General features: G+C 41.7%; 1 protein-coding gene across 5 annotated transcripts in view; it reads right to left on the bottom strand.

The window, feature by feature from the left end:
- The window catches only part of PIK3CB (phosphatidylinositol-4,5-bisphosphate 3-kinase catalytic subunit beta), a 214,524-nt gene that overhangs the window by 145,517 nt on the left and 45,236 nt on the right, over positions 1–23,771 (bottom strand). For all 5 annotated transcript variants that reach the window (XM_066244562.1, XM_066244561.1, XM_066244566.1 and 2 more), the window contains exon 2: positions 9,303–9,407. The gene's annotated coding sequence lies outside the window, so the exon portion shown is untranslated. The remainder of the gene's footprint in view (positions 1–9,302; positions 9,408–23,771) is intronic.

Raw genomic sequence — 23,771 nt, 5'->3', positions numbered from 1 at the left:
TTTTCATAGACCGGCCTTTAGGGTGGGACAGATAAATGTATCATGTGACCGAGACAAGTGTCAAGAGTCTTAGACGGATGTAACAGAGGGAACCTGGTCATTTTTAAAAAATAAAACATCGTTCAGACTTAAATATAAATAAAATGGAAATAATGTAAGTTATTTATTCTTTCTCTGCAAGCCAGTACCAAATGGCCCACGGACCAGTACCGGTCCGCGGCCCAGCGGTTGAGGACCACTGTCCTATAACATGATCAGAAGCTTCTAAAGCTTTTTTAAATTAAAACAATTTACCAAGAAAAATTATCATTAATAACAATATTAAAGATAATGAATATGACTTACTTCAAAATTTCCAAATCTTTTCTGACTGATTTTAAAGAGGGGGGCAGTAAGTAAAGAGGGGGTAGGGAGAGAGGTACATCACTTTGCTGTTCCACTTATTTATGCATTCATTGGCTGATTCTTTTATGTGCCCTGACTAGGGATCAAACCCTCAACCTTGGTGTATGGGGATAATGTTTAAAAATTTAAACATCGGGCCTGACTTGTGGTGGTGCACTGGATAAAGCATCAACCTGGAATGGTGAGGTTGCTAGTTCGAAACCCTGGGCTGGCCTGGTCAAGGCACATACAACAAGCAATCAATGAACAACTAAAGTGAAGCAACTATGAGTTGATACTTATTGCTCTCCCAATACCCTATCCTGTCTCAGTAAAATCAGTAAAATAAAAAATAAAAAAGGAAACATCAGGATGATGCTCTAACCAACTGAGCTACCCAGCCAAGGCCAAAATGTCCAAATCTTGATGGCAACAGCAAATAAGGTGCAAACTTTCTAAAACCTCTCTGCAGACGCTATAATCCCACCAACATTTCTTTTCTCTTAACTTTCATTGGTCTATTATACATCTGAACAAGGACTTGTCTTTTCCTACCTGTTACACAGATAATGTGTCAGTCAACAGGAAGATGAAAATTCCTCCAGCTACTTATAAAATTTCCAATCTCAGAGGTTAATGCATGTACTCTTCGGAGAAAAAAAAAATCATTCTAGCCCATTTAATCATTTTATCCAATCCTGAGAGATAACAGTTATTACTTCTTAGAAATCAAACCACGGCCCTGGCCGGTTGGCTCAGCGGTAGAGCGTCGGCCTAGCGTGCGGAGGACCCGGGTTCGATTCCCGGCCAGGGCACACAGGAGAAGCGACCATTTGCTTCTCCACCCCTCCGCCGTGCTTTCCTCTCTGTCTCTCTCTTCCCCTCCCGCAGCCAAGGCTCCACTGGAGCAAAGATGGCCCGGGCGCTGGGGATGGCTCTGTGGCCTCTGCCCCAGGCGCTAGAGTGGCTCTGGTCGCAACATGGCGACGCCCAGGATGGGCAGAGCATCGCCCCCTGGTGGGCAGAGCGTCGCCCCTGGTGGGCGTGCCGGGTGGATCCCGGTCGGGCGCATGCGGGAGTCTGTCTGACTGTCTCTCCCTGTTTCCAGCTTCAGAAAAATGAAAAAAAAAAAAAAAAAAAGAAATCAAAACACATAGCTTTCTCCTGAGTCAACTGCAGGTACTTAATATATTAGACTTCATAGCCAAGTTACAAAGACATAGTAACCATAAGTTCCTGGCATCGCATTCTTTTTAAAGCCCCATTATTTTAATTCCTATGTTTCTCACTAAAATTTAAGTAGAAGATAACTTTCTTCACCAGTTCTGATCTTACAGTACAGCCACTCTGCTGCCCAAAAGCAAAGGCAAATTACATCCAGGTAAAAATATGGAGAAACTGCCTGACCAGATGGTGGCGCAGTGGATAGAGCATCGGACTGGGATGCAGAGGACCCAGGTTCGAGACCCCAAGGTCACCAACTTGAGCACAGGCTAATCTGGTTTGAGCAGAAAGCTCACCAGCTTGGGCCTAGGGTCACTGGCTCGAGCAAGGGGTTACTCGGTCTGCTGAGGGCTCACGGTCAAGGCACATATGAGAAAGCAATCAATGAACAACTAACTAAGGTGTCCTAATGAAAAACTGGTGATTGATGCTTCTCATCTCTCTCCGTTCCTGTCTGTCCCTATCTATCCCTCTCTCTGACGCTCTCTGTCTCTGGGGGATAGGGGAGAGAAAAAGAATATGGAGAAACTGTAACCTTTGTGTATTACTGATTGGAATGTAAAATAGTGCGACTGCTATGGAAAAGAATACAGCAGTTTCTCGAAAATTTAAACACATAATTATTATTTGATCCAGGAATTCCACTTCTGGTACACACCCAAAAGAATTCAAAGCAAGGACTCAAACCAGTATCTGCACATATATGTTCATGGCAGTATTATCAATAATACTTAAAAGATGGAAACAAATCTTACATCCATCAGTGAATGGACTGATAAACAAAATGTGGTATATATTATACATACAATGGAATATTATTCACCTTAAAAAGAACACTGTGATACATGCTGCAACACGGATGAACCTTGAGAACATTATGCTAAGTGAAATAACCAGCCACAAAAGGATAAGTATTGTATGATTCTACTTACATAAGATATCTAGTAGAGGCAAATTCATAGACACAAACTAGAATAGTGCAGAATCTATCATCACTGGGTCTATAATCTTCACACAGCATCAGGATGGTTAACTCTTTCACGGCCCAGCACCAGTCCACAGACCAGTGGTTGAAAAATCACTGGAATAGTGGAAAGGTATCTGGAATTGGAAGTGACAGGGCAATGGGGAGTTATTGTTTAATGGGTACAGAGTTTCAGTTTGGGACGATAAAAAAGTCATGAAGATGGAAAGCAGTGATTGCACAACATTGTGTGCATATATTTAATGCCAGTGAGTTGAACTCATAAAAATTGTTAAAATGGTCAATTTTGTTATACTTACTTTACAATTAAAAATAAAAAGCAAGGCCCTGGCCGGTTGGCTCAGCGGTAGAGCGTCAATCTGGCGTGCAGGGGACCCGGGTTCGATTCCCGGCCAGGGCACATAGGAGAGGCGCCCATTTGCTTCTCCACCCCCCCCCCCTTCCTCTGTCTCTCTCTTCCCCTCCCGCAGCCAAGGCTCCATTGGAGCAAAGATGGCCCAGGCGCTGGGGATGGCTCCTTGGCCTCTGCCCCAGGCGCTGGAGTGGCTCTGGTCGCAGCAGAGCGATGCCCCGGAGGGGCAGAGCATCGCCCCCTGGTGGGCAGAGCATCGCCCCTGGTGGGCGTGCCGGGTGGATCCCAGTCGGGCGCATGCGGGAGTCTGTCTGACTGTCTCTCCCCGTTTCCAGCTTCAGAAAAATACAAAATAAACAAACAAACAAACAAATAAATAAATAAAAAACAAGTCAGCCTGACCGGAAGTGGCACAGTTGATAGAGCATCAACCTGGGACACTGATGTCCCAGATTCAAAACCACAAGGTCACCAGCTTCAATACAGGTTCATCCAGCTTGAGTACAGGCTTGCCAGCTTGAGCACGAGGTCACTGGCCTGAGCGTAGGGTTACTGACGTGATCCCATGGTCACTGGCTTGAGCACAGAGATCATTGGCTTGAAGCCCAGGGTTGCTGGCTTAAGCAAGAAGTCACTGGCTCTGCTGGAGCCCCCCCAACCCCCATCAAGGAAGTATGAGAAGCAATCAATGAACAACTAAAGTGACACAACTAAGAGTTGATGCTTCTCATCTCTCTCCCTTTCTATCTCTCCCTCCCTCTCTCTTCTTTAGAGAAATACAATAATAAAAATTAAAAATCCAAATAAACTACTCATCAGGAACTATAAGCCCACCATGACTATAATCACCTTTTTCCACTCTTCCTACCTCCCTGTGGTATGAAAAAATTGGTTTTATTGTACATCCCCTTCTCTTATCACCTTCAAATGCCTCAAACACCTGGCCTCTTGGTTCACTGGCCACAAGTTAAACCTCTCACATATAACTGCCTTTTACTCCTCCCACATCACAGAAAAAAACCCAAAGGCCTGGTCTACAGCTTGACTCAAGCCTCCTCTACCTTCACAACATCAGCTTCTCCTACCTGCTCCTTCTTTAGTTCCATACTAGCCACACCGGCCCTCTCACTGCTCCTAGAACGTATCACAGTTCAACCTCAGAGACTCTATATTTAAGTCCCTTCAGCCTGGAATGCTGCCCCGCCTCTCCAAACCCAAATATCTACCTGACCTGTACCCTGACTTCACTTAGAGCTATGAACTCAAATATCAATCAGAGAGGGATTCTCTAACTACACTTTGAAAAATAGCCTACCCTACCATCAATACCTGCCTTTCCCTAATATATTTTTCTTATAATACTCATCACTACATAACATAGTATATTTTTACTTACTGTTTATCTTTTGCACCTCATTAGAATACCCATTCCATGAGAAAGGGACTTGTTTTTGTTTATTATTGTGACCCTAGCACAATTCTTGGTATATTACTACATGCTTATCCAGTCCCTTAATGTGTTCCCTTTTTTACCAACCCTGCAGCCCACAGACAGTTATTTCAACCAACACTGTCAAATTTCTCATTTCCTTCTAAAAGGTTATGCTGGCTAAATTCATACTGCCTGCCACGTCATGCATGTCAAACTGAGCCTTTACTGTTGCTCAACAATCCTTTCTATTTTATCCCAGTGATACTAACTTTCTCCACCATCATCTCTGCCCTGACCAAATCCAACAGCCTCTTCCCTGACCCTTCTGCTTCCCTGCTACTTCTATATTCATCCTCAATAAAGCAGCCAGAGGAATCTTTAAAATAATGTATTAAATGGCTTTCTGCTTAAAACCTTCCTTAGACTTCCTTCAATCTAAACTCCTAACCACAGGCCTGACCTGTGGTGGCGCAGTGGATAAAGCATCGACCTGGAAATGCTGAGGTCGCCGGTTCGAAACCCTGGGCTTGCACGGTCAAGGCACATAAGGGAGTTGATGCTTCCAACTCCTCTCCCCTTCTCTCTTTCCTCTCTAAAAATGAATAAAAAAAAAAAGTAGGAAAAAAAAAAAAAGAGTGCTTCTCTTGTACAGATAAACTCCTAACCACAGCCACAGAGATCAACGTAGGCTGGCCCTGTCTACTTCAACCACATCTCATGTCACTATGGTGCTCATACACTTTGTTCCAGAGCCCTGGACTTCTTTCCATTCCTCAAGCTCACCAAGCTCGTTTCCACCTTGAGGGTTTTACACTAGCTTGATTTTCTTTTTTCTGATTTTTTTAAGTGAGAGGAGGGGCATTAGAGAGACAGACTCCTGCACGCGCCCACACCAAGATCCACTCAGCAACCCCCATTTGGGGCTGATGCTCTTGAATCATCCAAGTCATGCTCAGTGGTTGAGGCCGACGCTCCGACCAAATGAGCCACTGGCTGAGAGAGAGAAGGTGCAGAGGGAGGGGAAAAGAAACAGATGGTAGCTTTCTCACATGAGCTCTGACCAGGGATCGAACCTGGGATGTTCACACGCTGGGCAGATGCTCTATCCGCTTAGTCAACCAGCCAGGGCCTAACCTGATTTTCAAGTGACTGAATTCTTGTGTTTCACACCTTACCTTAATGCAGGGGTCAGGAATCTTTTTGGCTGAGAGAGCCATGAACGCCACATATTTTAAAATGAAAGCCATACAACAACCCATGTACGTTACGCATTATTATCCAATAAAAATTTGGTGTTGCCCCAGAGGACAGCTGTGATTGGCTCCAGCCACCCGCAACCATGAACATGAGCGGTAGGAAATGAATGGATTGTAATACATGAGAATGTTTTATCTTTTTAACGCTATTTTTTTTATTAAAGATTTGTCTGCGAGCCAGATGCAGCCATCAAAAGAGCCACATCTGGCTCACGAGCCATAGATTCCCGACCCCTGCCTTAATGTCACCTCACCCAGAAGTAGTCACTCAGTCAATCTATCAACTGCTCTGTTTTAATTCTATTCAGATCACATTTCAATGACTGCCTCTATAAGAACCAGATCTAGTCTATTAAGAATGCCTGGTATAGCCTGACCAGGCAGTGGCGCAGTAGATAGAGCGTCGGACTGGGATGCAGAAGGACCCAGGTTCGAGACCCCGAGGTCGCCAGCTTGAATGTGGGCTCATCTGGTTTGAGCAAAAGCTCACCAGCTTGGACCCAACGTCGCTGGCTCCAGAAAGGGGTTACTCAGTCTGCTGAAGGCCCGTGGTCAACGCATATATGAGAAAGCAATCAATGAACAACTAAGGTGTCGCCACGAAAAACTGATGATTGATGCTTCTCATTTCTCTCTGTTCCTGTCTGTCCCTATCTATCCCTCTCTCTAACTCTCTCTCTGTCTCTGTTAAAAAAAAAAAAAAAAAAAAAAAAAAAAGAATGCCTGGTACAAAAAGATGTTCCATAAATATTCAGTAATTTGGGCCCTGGCCGGTTGGCTCAGCGGTAGAGCGTCGGCCTAGCGTGCGGAGGACCCGGGTTCGATTCCCGGCCAGGGCACATAGGAGAAGCACCCATTTGCTTCTCCACCCCTCCGCCGCGCTTTCCTCTCTGTCTCTCTCTTCCCCTCCCGCAGCCAAGGCTCCATTGGAGCAAAAATGGCCCGGGCGCTGGGGATGGCTCTGTGGCCTCTGCCTCAGGCGCTGGTGTGGCTCTGGTCGCAACATGGCGACGCCCAGGATGGGCAGAGCATCACCCCCTGGTGGGCAGAGCGTCGCCCCTGGTGGGCGTGCCGGGTGGATCCCCGTCGGGCGCATGCGGGAGTCTGTCTGACTGTCTCTCCCTGTTTCCAGCTTCAGAAATATCAAAAAAAAAAAAAAAAAAGAAAAAAAAAATTCAGTAATTTGGTAATTGCAATGTTTTTCCTAAATATTATCTTCACCCAGGATATCAATCTCACCACTAATTATACACCTAATAGAGAACCTCAAAATTTAAAAAATAGGATAAAAATTCTAGTTTTCTTTCTCTTTGCCTAAAAGTTCCTTGATTCAATGTCTCTTCCATTTATCTGTCTGGTTTCTCAGTAGAAAAGTTGCTACTCTTTGCCCATGCTCTTGATCTCAAAACATCTTATGTTCTCTGGGCAATTATCACTCTATTATTTAAGTTACTCTACATGTTTAAACTACTTTAATAGATCACTCCCTTTTACCTAAAAATATATTTATACTAAGTGCTAACGCTAAAATATCTTCTCCTATGTGGCTAATTTCTAGAAATTAGCCACATTAGTGATCACTGCTTCATTTCCTGTACAAACTTCTTGAAAAACATTCTATTTTACTCTTTCTGCTGTACATTTTGTAAAACCATTTACTTAACCTCTTACTATTCATCCTGGTCTACTCAATCTGTTCTCTTAGTACTAGAGTATTAAAATCCTTAATATTTCTTTTTCCTTTTTTTTTTAAGTGAGAGGAGGGAAGATAGTGAGACTGACTCCCACATGCACCCCAACTAGAATCCACCCGGCAGCATCTGTACGGGGCCAATGCTCAAATCAACCAAGCTATTTTTAGCACCTCAGGCTGAGGCGCTCAGACCAACCCAATCATCCTCAGCATCTGGGGCAGACACTCAAACCAATTGAGCCAATGGCTGCAGGAGAAAAAGAGGGAGAGAAAAGTAGATGGTCACTTCTCTTGTGTGCCCTGACCGGGAATTAAATCCAGACACGTATACACTGGGCCAATGCTCTATATACTGAGCCAAATGGCCAGGGCCAAAAGTCCTTTTCTATAGTATCTCATCCCTCTGAAAAGCCATTCATTAAAATTCTTTATTTCACTTCAAAGAAAAACACTACATAATTCTGGTTTCCTTCATACTTTTCTTATTTAAAACTTTTTCTCATTTATTGATTTTACAAAGAGTAAGGCAGAGAGAGGGAGAGAGAGAGAGAGAGAGAGAGGGAGGGAGGGAGATAGATATCTGTTTCTTCTTGTATGTGCCCTTACCAGGGATCGAACGGGCAACCTCTGTGCATTGGGATGATGCTCTAACCCCACCAAGCTATCTGGCCGGGGCTACTGATTCTTTTTAACAACAGCCACCTATTGTTAAAAAGTGTCTACAATAGACACTTCCTAAAGTTCAGTGCTTTACCATTTTCTCTCTGCTCTCTGCTAAAATACTGGAAATGTTATCAACTTCCACAGTTTAAACACTAGGTGAATTACTCAAAATTCTGTATTTCATGGCATAAATTATCTTATCCTAAATTTCAGTCTCATATATCCACATTGAAGGAGATAATTCTCAAAGCTCTACCTGTACCTCAAAAATCCAAATGTGTCTAACAGAAGCCATCATGTTACAGTCCCACTCTTTTACCCCCAATACAACCCTCTCCTCATGGTTTCCTTATTTTTCTGTTCATGGTACCATCATACTTCCAACCACTAGAACTCAAAATCTTGGATTTCTTTATAGGAATTCTTTCTTCTATATTCCCTGCCAAATCTACCTATGAAATCTAACCTGCAAAATGAATTCACATATCACTGACTTTCAATCCTTCTACTCATTCAGGTAGTCATTATTTCATTTCTTCAGCACTTACCAATGCTGTAATCAATCAATTAATTTCATGTCTATTTGCTGACTAAAACCCCAGTCTAACAGGCAAGATAACCACAGGAAGGGAATGTCTGTCCTTGTTAACAATACAACTAAGGTTGACCATGTTATTTATCATCCAAACTAGTATGCTGAGAATAAAAAAGGTCATTAAAAATATGTGAGTAATTACACAACATTATGTGACAATTATATCACAAAGTTGGAAAAAAAAGTTGGGCATTAATTGATCTACAAGAGCCTTAAACGAAGATATATAGTCACACGAACTGTAACTCCAATGTTTACCTAAAGGATTGCTGCATCCTAAGTACATACTACACAATGTTTTAATAAATAAAAAACTGAAATATTCAATTTATCACCTTTCTCATTCTTTCCTCCGCTGAAAGCTTATTTCCAGCCACAAATGTCCTGAAATGGGCCCTACACTGCAGCCAGCCATTCCATCCTAACTGCCAAATTAAATACAGCTTCTTTAGTTTTCAGTTAACCTCTCTATAAAGCTTTCAACACTACTGGCCCCTCCACACTCTTCTGTGAAGCTCTGTTAACTCTACGGTAAACATAATCTTAAGCACAGATTGTGTTAAAACTAAGCTTAGGATTCCCCCAACCCTCACCCCAACCCTCACTCCCACCCCAGATAAATTAAAAGATAGATTCTAACCAATATTCACATTTTCCTTCTATATTTAACTCTGGAAAAATAATGTAAGTAATCAAAGATACAAAATTGAATACTTACCTTGAAATGGAAGCCCCCACTTCAATCTTTCAGGAAAACAGATGGCATTACTTATTTTTTAAAAGTGACGTTTTCATGGAAGACTTTTTCAGATTAGAAGATACACTACAAAAAAAATTGAAGATAAAAGGTATTAACACTTAAATGGGAAAAATTAAAAGTAAATAAATTTTATTATATTTATAACATCTAATTGCTCATGACTCTATTTTTAAATATGAGAGAAATACAGAACACTCAAAAACCACAATATGAAAATTAAAGAACATCAGCATGACCAGTGGTAGCACAGTGGATAGTGTGTCGACACAGGTCATTGAGGTCCAAAGTTTGAAACCCTGAGGTCACCAGATTGAGTGCAAGCTTGCAGCTTGAGTGCAGGGTTGCCAAGTTGAGGGTGGATCATCAACATGATCCCAAAGTCACTGGCTTGAAAAATGGGTCACTGGCTCAGCTTGAGCCCCCCGGTAAAGGCACATATGAGAGGCAATCGAAGAACAACTAAAATGAAGCAACTGCAAGTTGATGCTTTCTCATCTCTCTCCCTTCCCGTCTGCCTCTCTTTAAAAAAAAAAATTCTAGAACGTCAGAAGTAGAAGGAACATAAGTGGACATCCTGTGCAACTAAATGATGTCATTTAGATCACCTTTTCTTTTTTGAAACTTTTTTATATAATAAGCTAGTTTTATTCGTACTTCTCAAATCATTCCTGGAGAAGCAGATGGACGCCTCTCCTGTGTGCCCTGGCCGGAAATCAATCCAAGAACTTCCACACATCGGGCCGATGCTCTACCACTAAGCAAACTGGCCAGGGCCGACAAAGTTATTTTTAAAAAGGAATAATAGGCTGGCTGACTGTGCTTCTCCACATCTTCCCCTCTCATTTCTCTATCTCTCTCCCCCGCCACTCCTGCAGCCATGGCTTGATTGGAACAAGTTGGCCCGGGCACTGAGAACGGCTCCATAGCCTCCACCTCAAGCGCTAATAAGAGCTCAGTTGATGAGCAACAAAGCAATGCCCTAGATGGGTACAGCATCGCCCCCTAGTGGGCTTGCCAGGTGGATCCCAGTCAGGGAACATGCAGGAGTCTGTCTCTGCCTCCTTTCCTCTCACTGAATAAAATTAAATAAATAAAAATAACTTTGTCACATATGTATATATCCCCTAAATAAGATACTTCTCACAAAAATTCGGGGATCTTTCATCACTGAATATGAAGCTATAAAATATCCCCTAATTTTTGTGAGCAGTATATTTTGTTTGGCCTGACCAAACGATGGTGCAGTGGATAGAGCACTGGCCTGAGACAAAGGACCCAGGTTCAAAACTCTGAGATCACCATGGGCTCACCTGGCTTGAGTGCTGGCTCACCAGCTTGAGCACAGGGTTGCTGGCTTGAGTGTGGGATCATAGACATGACCCAATAGCTTGAACCCAAAGGTCGCTGGGTTGAAGCCCAAGGTCACTGGTTTGAGACCAAGGTCGGTCACTAGCTTGAGCAAGGGGTCAATGGTTCGGTCAATGGGATTACCAACCTCCCAGACAAAGTACACATGAGAAAGTAATCAATGAACAACTAAGGTGCTTCAAAGAAGAACTGATGTTTCTCATCTCTCTACCTTCTTGTTTGTCCCTCTTACTAAAAAATAATAATATTTTGTTTGTTTGTGGCCCCTGCTCCCTTTTTCAGCTTGATACGATGCTTGAAGTTTTTAGAAACTTGAATTTTTCCACCCAGTATTTACATTACATTTTCATTGCTCTACAGTATTTCATTATATATATAAATATGCCACAATGTATTTAACAATCCTGCTGACAGATAGTTGGATGTTTTATAGGTTTTGCTTTTATCAATATTATTACACAAGTCTTCAGGTGAACAGAACAAGAAATTCTTTAGGGCATGCTTTAAACCTTAGACATGAAATTGGTAGGTTATACAAAATGCAAATTCCCAAATTTACCAAAAATGCCAAATTGTCTTCCAATTTTATCACTTTACCAATCAATGCACTGGCAGTATATGAATTGATAACATATCCTCTCCAATACTTAGTAAAGTTAGATTTCTTAACTGACAACACTGTAGAACACATAAAATGATATCACATTGTGATTCAGTTTTATTTGTCTGATTAGGTTGAAGGTTTTTCACATGTTTATTAATTACATGTTCCTTTCTACACTCTTTTGTTCACAGATTTTAGGCATTATTGGGTTGTCCTTTTCTTATTAATTAGTAGGTTTTACATATTCAGGACCAAGACTGGCTACATTGTAGGGCCAATGTAATATATATAAAAAATGCAAGACTGGCCCTGGCTGGTGGCTCAGTGGATAGAGCGTCACCAGGTGTACGTAAGTCCCAGGTTCAATACCCAGTCAGGGCACACAGGAGAAGCAACCATCTGCTTCTCACTCCTTCCCTTTCTCTCCGGCTTCCCCTCCACAGCCAGTGGCTCTACTGGTTTGAGCATGGCCCCGGGCGATGAGGATAGCTCCATTGGAGTACATCAGCCTCAGGCACTAAAAACAGCTCAGTACTTAAGCATTGGCCCCAGATGGGGTTGCTGGGCATATGCAGGAGTCTGCCTATCTCCCCTTCTCTCCCTCAAAGTAATAATAATAGTTTTAAAAAAAGGAGGGCCACTTATTCAAAAATTAAGAATTTCATGAAAATAACAGTTTAGCACTAAAATAAGAATGGGTCCCTGGCCCTGGCCAGTTGGCTCAGCGGTAGAGCGTCGGCCTGGCGTGCGGGGGACCCGGGTTCAATTCCCGACCAGGGCACATAGGAGAAGCGCCCATTTGCTTCTCCACCCCCCCTCCTTCCTCTCTGTCTCTCTCTTCCCCTCCCGCAGCCAAAGCTCCATTGGAGCAAAGATGGCCCGGGCGCTGGGGATGGCTCCTTGGCCTCTGCCCCAGGAGCTAGAGTGGCTCTGGTCTACGCCCCGGAGGGGCAGAGCATCGCCCCTGGTGGGCGTGCCGGGTGGATCCCAGTCGATCCCAGTCGGGCGCATGCGGGAGTCTGTCTGACTGTCTCTCCCTGTTACCAGCTTCAGAAAAATACAAAAAAAGAAAGAAAAAAAAAAAAAAAAAAAGAATGGGTCCCTGGCTGGATAACCATCACTCCTAAAGTACAAAGGCTGTGGCTTCAATCCCTGTTCAGGGCAAATACAGGAACAGATCAAATCGATGTCTTGTCTATCTCTCTCTCTTCTTTCCTCTCTCTAAAATCAATCAATAAATAAATAATCATGGGTCCTGTGTAACTGCACAGCTTGCACTGTTTAGCCTGACCAGGTGTAGCAGTGGATTGAGCGCTGGCCTGGAACGCAGAGGACCCAGGTTCAAAACCTCGAGGTCACCAGCTTAAGCACAGGGTCACTGGCTTGAGTGTAGGATCATAGATATAACCCCATGGTCGCTGGCTTGAGCCCAAAGGTCGTTGGCTCGAACAAGGGGTCAATCACTCTGCTTTAGCTCCCCAGTCAAGGCACATATAAAAAACCAATCAAAGAATTAAGGTGCCACAACGAAGAATTGATGCTTCTCATCTTTCCCTTCCTGCCTGTTTGTCCCTATCTGTCCCTCTCTCTGTCTCTCACTTAAAGAAAAAAAAGAGGCAGCCCTGTTTAGGACACTAATTACCTATTATATACAGTATTTATTTTCCAAGTGCCTGGTTTATCTTTTCATTGTATTTGTGGTGTCTTCAGATAAACAATTTTAATGTGGTCAAAACTGTCATCTTTTTTTTAGTTGACTCTTCTTATTGAGAAAATCTTATAGTCTCCATAAAGTTTTATGGCTTTGCCTTTCCATTTGAGCTCTAAACCATGGGTGCTTTCCAAGAATTACTAAACTCATAGCCCTCTCCTCTTAACTGTTATCTCTCATTCTTCACTAATAACATTTTATAGGACTTCATAACCTTTATGATACCTGCATCCTAATCAATATCATTTAATTCATTTCTGGGCAAGCTCAAATTTGATTGGAATCTGTACTGCATACCAAGTCTGGAATTACTGACATTTGTGAGTAGCACTACAAGTCAGAAATGTTAATTAAAAAGTTCAAGCATCTGGTTAAAACAATTATTTTTTAAAAGGGAAAAAAGGTGTGACTGGACAACTCGGTTGGTTATAACATCATCCCAAAGCACAGAGGTTGCCGATTCAATCCCTGGTCAGGGCACATACAGGAACAGATCAATGTTCCTGTCTTTCCTGTCTCTCTCTCTCTCTCACTAAAAATATTAAAAAATAAAATAAAAAGGGAATAAAGGCCTCTCTTCCTCTCCCTCCTCTTCCTCTAGACATGTTTTCATTGCCCTCTTCTTTCTTCTTTTTTTTTTTTTCATTTTTTCTGAAGCTGGAAACAGGGAGAGACAGTCAGACAGACTCCCGCATGCGCCCGACCGGGATCCACCCGGCACACCCACCAGGGGCCACGCTCTGCCCATCCTGGGCGTCGCCATGTTGCGACCAGAGCCACTCTAGCGCCTGGGGCAGAGGCCACAGAGCCATCCCCAGCGCCCGGGCCATCTTTGCTCCAATGGAGCCTTGGCTGTGGGAGGGGAAGAGAGAGACAGAGAGGAAAGCGCGGCGGAGGGGTGGAGAAGCAAATGGTCGCTTCTCCTGTGTGCCCTGGCCGGGAATCGAACCCGGGTCCTCCGCACGCTAGGCCGACGCTCTACCGCTGAGTCAACCGGCCAGGGCTCTCTTCTTTCTTCTAAGCTCTAAGGCAGCGGTTCTCAACCTGTGGGTCGCGACCCCAGCGGGGGTCGAACGACCAAAACACAGGGGTCGCCTAAAGCCATATATGTATTTTCCGATGGCTTTAGGCGACCCCTGTGTTTTGGTCGTTGGACCCCCGCCGGGGTAATGACCCACAGGTTGAGAACCGCTGCTCTAAGAGACCCACGAAGACTTGCAGCCAGGGGAACAGTGGGTAGCGGCAGCTTGTCCTGGACTAACCCCTGAACCTGTCTCCAAAGACCCCTTTTCTCTGACCTTCTTTCTGCATGGCCATTAAGTTCTTGCTCTACTTGTACAAAAAACTTCAAGTTTTATTAAATTGGTAGGTAGCAAAGAAGAGTATAACTGTTGCTATTAAAGTTGAAAATCTTTTTCATTTTCTACCTTCAAAAGAAAATTCAGCTAGGAAGCAAATAACTTAATTCTAGTCTTGGTTTCTTTGTTTTTCAAATAAGATAAATAATATGATTTTTAAAGTGAGAGAAATGTTACAAAACAAATTTTAGAATGATGTCAAACTATATCAAACTGCTTACTTTTCCAAAAGCAAGGGGAAAAAAGGAAAGAAGGTAGGAAGGGAGGGAGGGAGGGAGGGAGGGAGGGAGGGAGGGAGGGAGGGAGGGAGGGAGGGAGGGAGGGAAGGAGAGAGGTAGGGAGGGAGGAAGGGGAAAAGAAAAAAAGAAAAGAAGGAAGGAAATTGCCTGGCCTGTGGTGGCGCAGTGGATAAAGCGTCGACCTGGAAATGCTGAGGTCGCCGGTTCAAAACCCTGGGCTTGCCTAGTCAAGGCACATATGGGAGTTGATGCTTCTAGCTCCTCCCCCGTCTCTCTCTCCTCTCTCTCTCTCTCTCCTCTCTAAAATGAATAAATAAAATAAAATTTAAAAAAATTAATAAAAAAAAAGATATTTAAGAAGGAAGGAAATGTAAAGGTATCAATAAACTTGAAATTAACCAATTTGCTGGCGCAGGATGTTAATAGTGGGGAAGGCTATGTTTGTGGTGACAGAGATACATGAGAACTCTTTGTTCTTTCTGCTTAATTTTGCTGTAAGCCTAACACTGCTCTAAAAAATAACGTCTATTTTAAAAGGAAAAAAGAGCCCTGGCCAGTTGGTTCAGTGGTAGAGCGTCGGCCTGGCGTGCAGGGGTCCTGGGTTCAATTCCCGGCCAGGGCACACAGGAAAAGCACCCATCTGCTTCTCCACCCCTCCCCCTCTCCTTCCTCCCTGTCTCTCTTTTCCCCTCCTGCAGCCAAGGCTCCATTGGAGCAAAGTTGGCCCGGGCGCTGAGGATGGCTCCATGGCCTCTGCCTCAGGCGCTAGAATGGCTCTGGTTGCAACAGAGCAATGCCCTAGACGGGCAGAGCATCGCCCCCTGGCAGGTGTGCCAGGTGGATCCTGGTCGGGCACATACAGGAGTCTGTCTGACTGCCTCCCGTTTCCAACTTCAGAAAAATACAAAAAAAATAAATAAATAAAGGAAAAAAGAAAGTGGCAATGTTTTGATTGCAGGAAAAAAAATTTGACACAATATCAGCTAATAATATAAGTATAATGCTTACTGTTCTTGGACAGTCAACAAAATTACTCTGTTTTCATCACAGAATTCAAAAAAGTTATTCTTTAAATTTTTTATTTATGGATTTTTAGAAAGGAAGCAAAGGATAAAGGGAGGGAGGGAGGAACATCAATTTGTTGTTCCACTCATTTATGCATTCATTGGTTGATGCTTGTATGTGCCCTGTGTCAGGGATCGAACCTGCAACCTTGGCTACCAGGATGACACCCGAAACCAAAGAACCTGCGACCCTGGCTATCCGGATGACACTCGAAACCAAAAGTGCTACCCTGCCCGAGCTAAAAAATATTATTCTTAAAGTTCCTAAAATTGCTTTAGGTATGAAGAATGTTATTAATGATCTTACACATTAAGATCCTCTGACACAACTTCATTTTGGGGTGGGGAGGAAAGGAAATAATTTACGAGAAGGAAAATGTTCTACACAAACAATAAATATCCATTAAACTTTAAAGAGATGGGGGTAGAGGGAGAATTTCAAAAGCTCACACTGAGAATGGTCCATGACCAAATCAAATTCCTACAAAGGTTCCATCTCTGGTCCATGTTCAAGTTAAAAGTACTTTGCCACAAAAACAAAACAAAAAACATTATGTCTCAATCATGCAGTTTATATTACAATTCAAGAGCTGGGTAAACTATTCTATTTAAATATAATCATTTCAATCTCCGATCCTTCACCCACAAATAAGCAAGCCAAACCATGTAAGTTCCAAAATCATTTCATGGTAAAGATGCTCATCTCTCTCCTCCTTCATCCTATACCCAGAGTAACCCTCATAAAGTACCACAAAGTCCTAGCCCAACATCAAAAGAAAGTATAGTAATTTCTACTCCACCATTTACTTTTATAAAATGCAATTAGAACAGTCAAAAGTATGCTTTGAGGCCCTGGCCGGTTGGCTCAGTGGTAGAGCGTCGGCCTGGCGTGCAGGAGTCCCGGGTTCGATTCCCGGCCAGGGCACACAGGAGAAGCGCCCATCTGCTTCTCCACCCCTCCTCCTCTCCTTCCTCTCTGTCTCTCTCTTCCCCTCCCGCAGCGGAAGCTCCATTGGAGCAAAGTTGGCCCAGGCACTGAGGATGGCTCTGTAGCCTCTGCCTCAAGCACTAGAATGGCTCTGGTTGCAACAGAGCGATGCCCCAGATAGGCAGAGCATCGCCCCCTGGTGGGTATGCTGGGTGGATACTGGTCGGGCACATGTGGGAGTCTGACTGCCTCCCCCTTTCCAGCTTCAGCGAAAAAAAAAAAAAGTATGCTTTGATACCTATTACCCAAGAAATAACCAGATTAAGGCTGCTGATGCATGAGTTTGCCAATCTATTTTTTCTTCTTAACAAATGTAGATTATATAATCTGGTTTTTCTAATAAAGTTTTTTTTAACTAATATAGCTAATTATCTTAGGAGAAAAGGAGTTCTCATTAATACTCCACAAAATAAATATTAAAATCACAATACCACTGTGTACTCACCAGAATAGATAAAAATTAAAGAAACTAATGATACCCAGGCTTGCAGAGGACATGAAGCAATGGAAATTCACTTACCTTTATGACACAGGAACTCCACCCTAGATAAAGTATTTTTATATTCGTTTCAAGTATACAGCATAGTGCTTAGAAATTTACATAATTTAAGAAGTGATTGCCCCAATAAGTCTAATACCACCTGGCCCAATACATAATTATTACAATATTATAGCCCATATTCCCTATTTTGTACCTTACATCCTTGTACTACTTTTTTCCTCATAACTACTTTGCAACTCCCAACTGTACTTCTTACTCCCTTCTTTTTGCCCAGCCCCCAACCACCCTTCCCTCTGGCAACCATTAGTTTGTTCTCTATATCTATGAGTTTATTTCTTTTTTGTTTGTTCATCTATACTGTTCTTTAGACTTGTCTTTCTCTGACTTAGTTCACTTAGCATAATACCCTCTAGATCCATCCATTTTGTCATAAATGGTAAGATTCCATCTTTTTATGGCTGAGTAATATTCCATTGTATATATGTACCACATCTTCCTTATCCAGTCATCTACTGACAGGTACTTAGGCTGCTTCCAAGTTTTGGATATTTTAAATAATGCTGCAATAAACATAGAGATGCATATACCTTTTTAAATTAATGTTTTGGGTTTCTCCAGATAATTACCCAGAAGTGGAATTGCTGGGCCATAAGGTAGTTCTATGTTTTTAATTTTTCAAGGAACTGCTATACTGTTTTTCCATAGTGGCTGTAACAATTGCAATCCCACCAACAATGTGCAGAGGTCCCCTTTACTCTGCACTCTCGCCAACACTTCTTGTTTGCTAAATGTGCACACATTTCAACAATAACAATTTGCTAGATGTTCACAGCAGCATTATTCAAAATAGTAAAAAACTGTAAACCCAAAACAGAATGGATAAATTATATTATCACAATGAAATACTATATATATTGCAATGAAAATGAAGTCTTTAAAGCTTTATAAAAATGAACTGATATATTAAAATATGCAAGATGTTAAGCAAAAAGATAAAGTACAGGATAGTTTCTGTAATGTACTTTTGGCAGAAGAGTAAAGATGTAAAGAAATAAAAATCTATATTACTATTTTTATGTGTATAAGAGACGTTGAAAGATTACACAAAGAACTAGTATATACTAATCTCTTGGGCAGAGTGAGATGTTAGGGTTATGGGGTGACTATGATTTGGTTAGTTGAGAATAGGGTATAAGACTTTATCTTTTCATACCCTTTATTTTTGAACTACAGGAATCTTTTATACAGTATAAATGTAAATAATCAAGAAAAAGAATTCAAATGCCATAGACATATTTTTAAATCAATTCAGATGTGAACATCTGAATTACACAAAGATATTTCAACAAAAATAATTTCTAAATCCCTCAAAAAAAAGTTAAAAGCCTGTGCCTCAAATAATGGGAGCCATTCTTATACATCATAAGAATGAGGATATAGCTTTGTCCATCTTAAAGCTTTGTGGAGCAACTCACAACTACATATAACAGATAAATCTCACAAGCATGTTGTTGAATAAGACATCAGAAGCAAAAGTACTACTTCCATGACAATGTTCAAAAAATGGGCAAAACTAATCTATGGTGTCAGAACAGTAACTATCTCTGGGAAAGAAATAAGCAGTAGTGACAGGGGTGGAGAGGGGAGTTGAACACATAAGGAGAGTTTCTAAACTCCTAGCAATGTTCTACTTCTTGGTGGTGGTTACATGGCTCTGTTTACTTTGTGATAAGTCACAATGCTATACATTGATGTCTTTTGGCCTTTCACTATGTGTTATACTCGACTGAAAAGTTAAAAGGAGGAAAAAAGAAAACGCCAACACAGTGAAACACTATCTCACGTCTGCTAGGCTGATCAAAAGGACTGACAATATCAACTGCTCCTGAGAATTTGGAACGACCAAATCATTTTTCCTGTTGACAGTATAAATTAATATAACCTCTTAAGAAAAGACTCTGGTATTATCTAACATATTATATCAATTTTAAGATGAGGTTTGAGCCACATTTTAACATCTTTGCTATAGAAGTGCATCTGACCGTCACTATCAGTCAGGCAGCAGGTATAACCAGGTCACGGCCCACACATGTGAGCTTGATACTTTTTCCTGATAGCCTAATCAGACAACTACAACTCATTAATATTTCAGAACACAAACCACGTAAGGACCATTTGAGATAAGAATAAGTATCCTGGCTGGGTCTGAAATTTTTGTTGACAACTTCTGAAAAATCACTAAAACAGCCTGACCTGTGCTGGTACAGTGGATAAAAGCATCAACCTGGAATGCTGAGGCCGCCAGTTCGAAACCCCAGGCTTGCCTTGTCAAGGTACATACCAGAAGCAACTACTATGAGTTGATGCTTCCCACTCTTCCCCCTTTCCTTTCTCTATATAAAATCAATAAATAAATTTTAAATCAACAAAACCCTCAGAATGAATGTCAATGCTGCCTGACCTGTGGTGGCACAGTAGATAAAGCATCAACCTGGAACACTGAGTTCACTGGTTCAAAACCCTGGGCTTGCCTGGTCAAGGCACATATGGGAGTTGATGCTTCCTGCTCCTCCCCCCTTCTCTCTCTCTCTCTCTCTCCTAAAATGAATAAAAAATTTTTTTTAAATATCAATGCTTATGAAAATTCATCTCACTATACTTGTGTCCTCTGCTGTACATATTATACATGAATGAGGGAAAAACAAGAATGCCCGGGGTTGGGGGGTGGGCAGAGTAGAGAAGGACATAAGGGGAGACTTGACTTGGGGGATAAACACACAATATGGTGTACATTAGATATGTTGTAGAATTGTGCACCTGAAACCTGTATAATTTTGTTAACCAGTGTCACCTCAATAAATTCAGTTAAAGAAATAAAAATTAAATAACTAAAAAAATGTGCCTGACCTTTGGTGGCGCAGTGGAATAAAGCGTCAACCTGGAACACTGAGGTCGCCAGTTCGAAACCCTGGGCTTGCCTGGTCAAGGCATATGTAGAAGTTGATGCTTCCTGTTCCTCTCCCCCTGCTCTCTCTCTCTCTCTCTCTCTCAAAATGAATAAAATATAAAAATATAAAATAAAATATGCCCTGGCCGGTTTGCTCGGTGGTAGAGCATTGGCCTGGCGTGCAGGAGTCCCGGGTTCGATTCCCGGCCAGGACACAAAGAAGAAGTGCCCATCTGCTTCTCCACTCCTCCCCCTCTCCTTCCTCTCTCTCTCTTCCCCTCCCGCAGCCAAGGCTCCACTGGAGCAAAGTTGGCCCAGGCGCTGAGGATGGCTCCATGGCCTCTGCCTCAGGCGCTAGAGTGGCTCTGGTTGCAACAGAGCATTGCCCCCTGGTGGGCATGCCAGGTGGATCCCGGCCCAGCACATGCAGGAGTCTGTCTGACTGCCTCCCTGTTTCCAACTTCAGAAAAATACAAAATAAATAAATAAATAAATAAAATATAAAGATAACATCATTTCTGCTTGAAAACGCCATGAAAGTTCACAGAAAAGTCTTAAAAAATATCAGACCCTTAACCTTACTCATTACAAGAATGCAAATTAAAACTACAGTGTGACAGACACCATTTCAACATACCTGTATGGCAAAAATCCCTATTTGCCAGTTACCGTTTGCCAGGCTGTGAAGATATATATATATCATCTGGCCCTGGCAAGGTGACTCAGTGGATAAGCATCATCCTGGCATGCCAAGGTCACGGGTTTGATTCCTCAGTCAGGGCACGAATGAGAAACAATCAATGAGTACACAACTAAATGGAATAACTAAGTAGAATGATGAGTTGATGCTTCTCTACCTCCCCCTTCCCCTGTCTTCCTTCCTCTCTCTCAAATCAATGGAAAATTTTTTCAAAAATTACATATTAACAAGCCACCATAACAATAAAATGGTAATTATGTGAATCATATGAAGAACTTGTTAATCTTATTGTGGTATATATTTTGCAATATATACATGTATCAAATAATCACATTGTCCACTTTAAACTTATACAATGTTATATGTCAATTAAATCTTAATAAAGCTGTGGGTGAGGAAAGAAGTATACATTATCCCTTATTATTGGTGAAAGAGCCTTAGTCTAAACATAAGGGCAATTTGGCAATGTCCGAAAATGAGAGATATTTAGATTTTGCTTAGCAATATCATATCTGAATTTATTCCATAATTATATACTTGCATATGGGCAAAATGTAATTCATTGCAATATTGTTACAATAATAAAAAAGTGGAAACAACCCAAATGTCTACCAACAGAGAACTGGTTAAATAAATTATCCAGAGGGAAACCATACAAGTTAAAACAAAACAAAACTAGGCCTGACCTGTGGTGGCGCAGTGGATAAAGCGTCGACTTGGAAATGCTGAGGTCGCCGGTTCAAAACCCTGGGCTTGCCTGGTCAAGGCACATATGGGAGTTGATGCTTCCAGCTCCTCCCCCCTTCTCTCTCTCTGTCTCTCTCTCCTCTCTCTCCCTCTCCGTCTCTCTCCTCTCTAAAAATAAATAAAGTAAAAAAAAAAAAAAAAAAAGACTAAAACAAAACAAAACTATATATACTCTATGGAAAGATCTTTTGTGAACATCTCCATTGTTAAGTAAAAAAAAAAAATTGTGCAAAGGGAAGGGTGGAAGACCAATTCGCAAAACGACAGGTATAATAATATGCCACCTTTGGAGTTAGAGAGTTTTTTGGATTGAGATAAAAATAAGAATCTGTATTTTTGTTGTCTCTATCTATATAAACTCTAGAAGGATACATAAGCGGTTAATAGTTTCCTGGGCAGGGTGGAGTGTGGGAGGAATAGAGGGAAAAAGGAACAGCCCAGATGAAAACTAGGAGTGGGAGAGCTTCCATTGTTCCTTTTAATATTGAAAGAGTTTTTAATCCCATAAGAATCTATTACTACTCTACATAGATTAGTGAACTAATAAGCAAAAATAGGATCCAAGTACTGTCAACACACACACACACACACACACACACACACACACGATAGAAACTATTATTTTACCATTTCAGTAACAGAGACTCCAGCATTACCCCATCTCACTAAAGTTTGTACTGTGACCCTATCCAAGTGTCTTAAGTCAAAAGCCCAAGATCTCTAATGCTAGTCTCCTTGAGAAAGGGTATTTTTCCATAATTCCATTTTGCTCCTCTTAAGATCAGGGTGAACCTCTTCTTCCCTAGATTCATAAAGTCTCTGTTTCTTCTGAACCAAGCTTCACTTAAGGGTTCTCTCACTCTCACATGTAAGTCCAAGGGTTAGTCTTTTCTACTCACCGGCAAGTCACCCTAATTACTAAGTCATAGTAAAACCGACAAAAGGGAAGAGACACCCGGAGTTTGCCATCAATGTCTCCTCCTTAAACTAAAACAATGAGAGAGCCCCTATCCTGAATTGTCCTCCAATAGTAAATTATATCATCCATCTCTCATTTACCTATAATGCTTTTTCTCTAGAGCACCTCCTGCTTCTCCAAGGCTCACTCCCATGAGAGTATTACAGTGCATTACAAATATTAGTTTGGCCTGACCTGTGGTGGCGCAGTAGATAAAGTGTTGACCTAGAAATGCTGAGGTTGCCGGTTTGAAACCCTGGGCTTGCCTGGTCAAGGCACATATGGTTGATGCTTCCAGCTCCTCCCCACCTTCTCTCTCTGTCTCTCTCTCTCTCCCTTTCTCTCTCCTCTCTAAAATGAATAAATAAAATAAAAAATAAAACAAACAAAAAAAGAACAAATATTAGTTTGCTGGTCTACCTACTTGACTGGATCCCTCAGGATAAGGAGACAGTCATATTCACATTTATACTCCAAAAACCCAGCAAATTATCTTTGCATATGGTAATCAAAAATGTACACAAAATAAATTAAAGAAACTACACTTGTAAATAATTTTAAGTGTGGCCAAAATTCCACACTTATGTTCTGCTTATCCTCAAATGTGTATTACTTCATTATGCCCGTTTTGAAGGAAACAGCACCTCAGCAACACTTTTCCTTTCCAGATCTCGTCAAACAGCTTGGTTTGTCAGAGCATCCTCCCAAAGTGCAGAGGTTGCCAGTTCAAACCCCAGTCAGGGCACACACAGGAACAGATTAATGTTCCTGTTTCTTTCTCTCTCTCTTTCTTCCTCTCCCTCTCTCTCCCTTCCTCTGTCTCTAAAATCAATAAATTAATTTCTAAATAAATAAATAAATAACACTTGCCCTTAGTGAAATACATATCTCAGTATCTTAGATATCTTAGACATAAAGTTTTCATATATATAAAACAACTGAAAATATTAAGAACACATCTCATTACTTTAGAAGTATTACATAAAAATATGTGAAAAGTATATATGTCTATTTTTTTTCCTTTTCAATGACCATTTGTTCATTTTTTTCTCTTCTAAAAGAAATTATGAGAGCTTTAGCTGGATAGCTCAGAGCATCATATGCAAAGGCTGCAGGTTTTGGGGGGAGGTTGTCTTCGAGAGAGACAGAGAGAGTCAGGAAAGAAGACAGATGAGAAGCATTAACCATAGATGCGCCACTTCAATTGTTCATTGATTATTTTTCATACCTGTCTGCACAGT

Source organism: Saccopteryx bilineata, chromosome 10 (assembly GCF_036850765.1).
Source record: "Saccopteryx bilineata isolate mSacBil1 chromosome 10, mSacBil1_pri_phased_curated, whole genome shotgun sequence".
Lineage (NCBI taxonomy): Eukaryota > Metazoa > Chordata > Mammalia > Chiroptera > Emballonuridae > Saccopteryx > Saccopteryx bilineata.
Note: the sequence above shows the minus strand (reverse complement) of the source record. Positions and strands in the feature narration are given on the sequence as shown.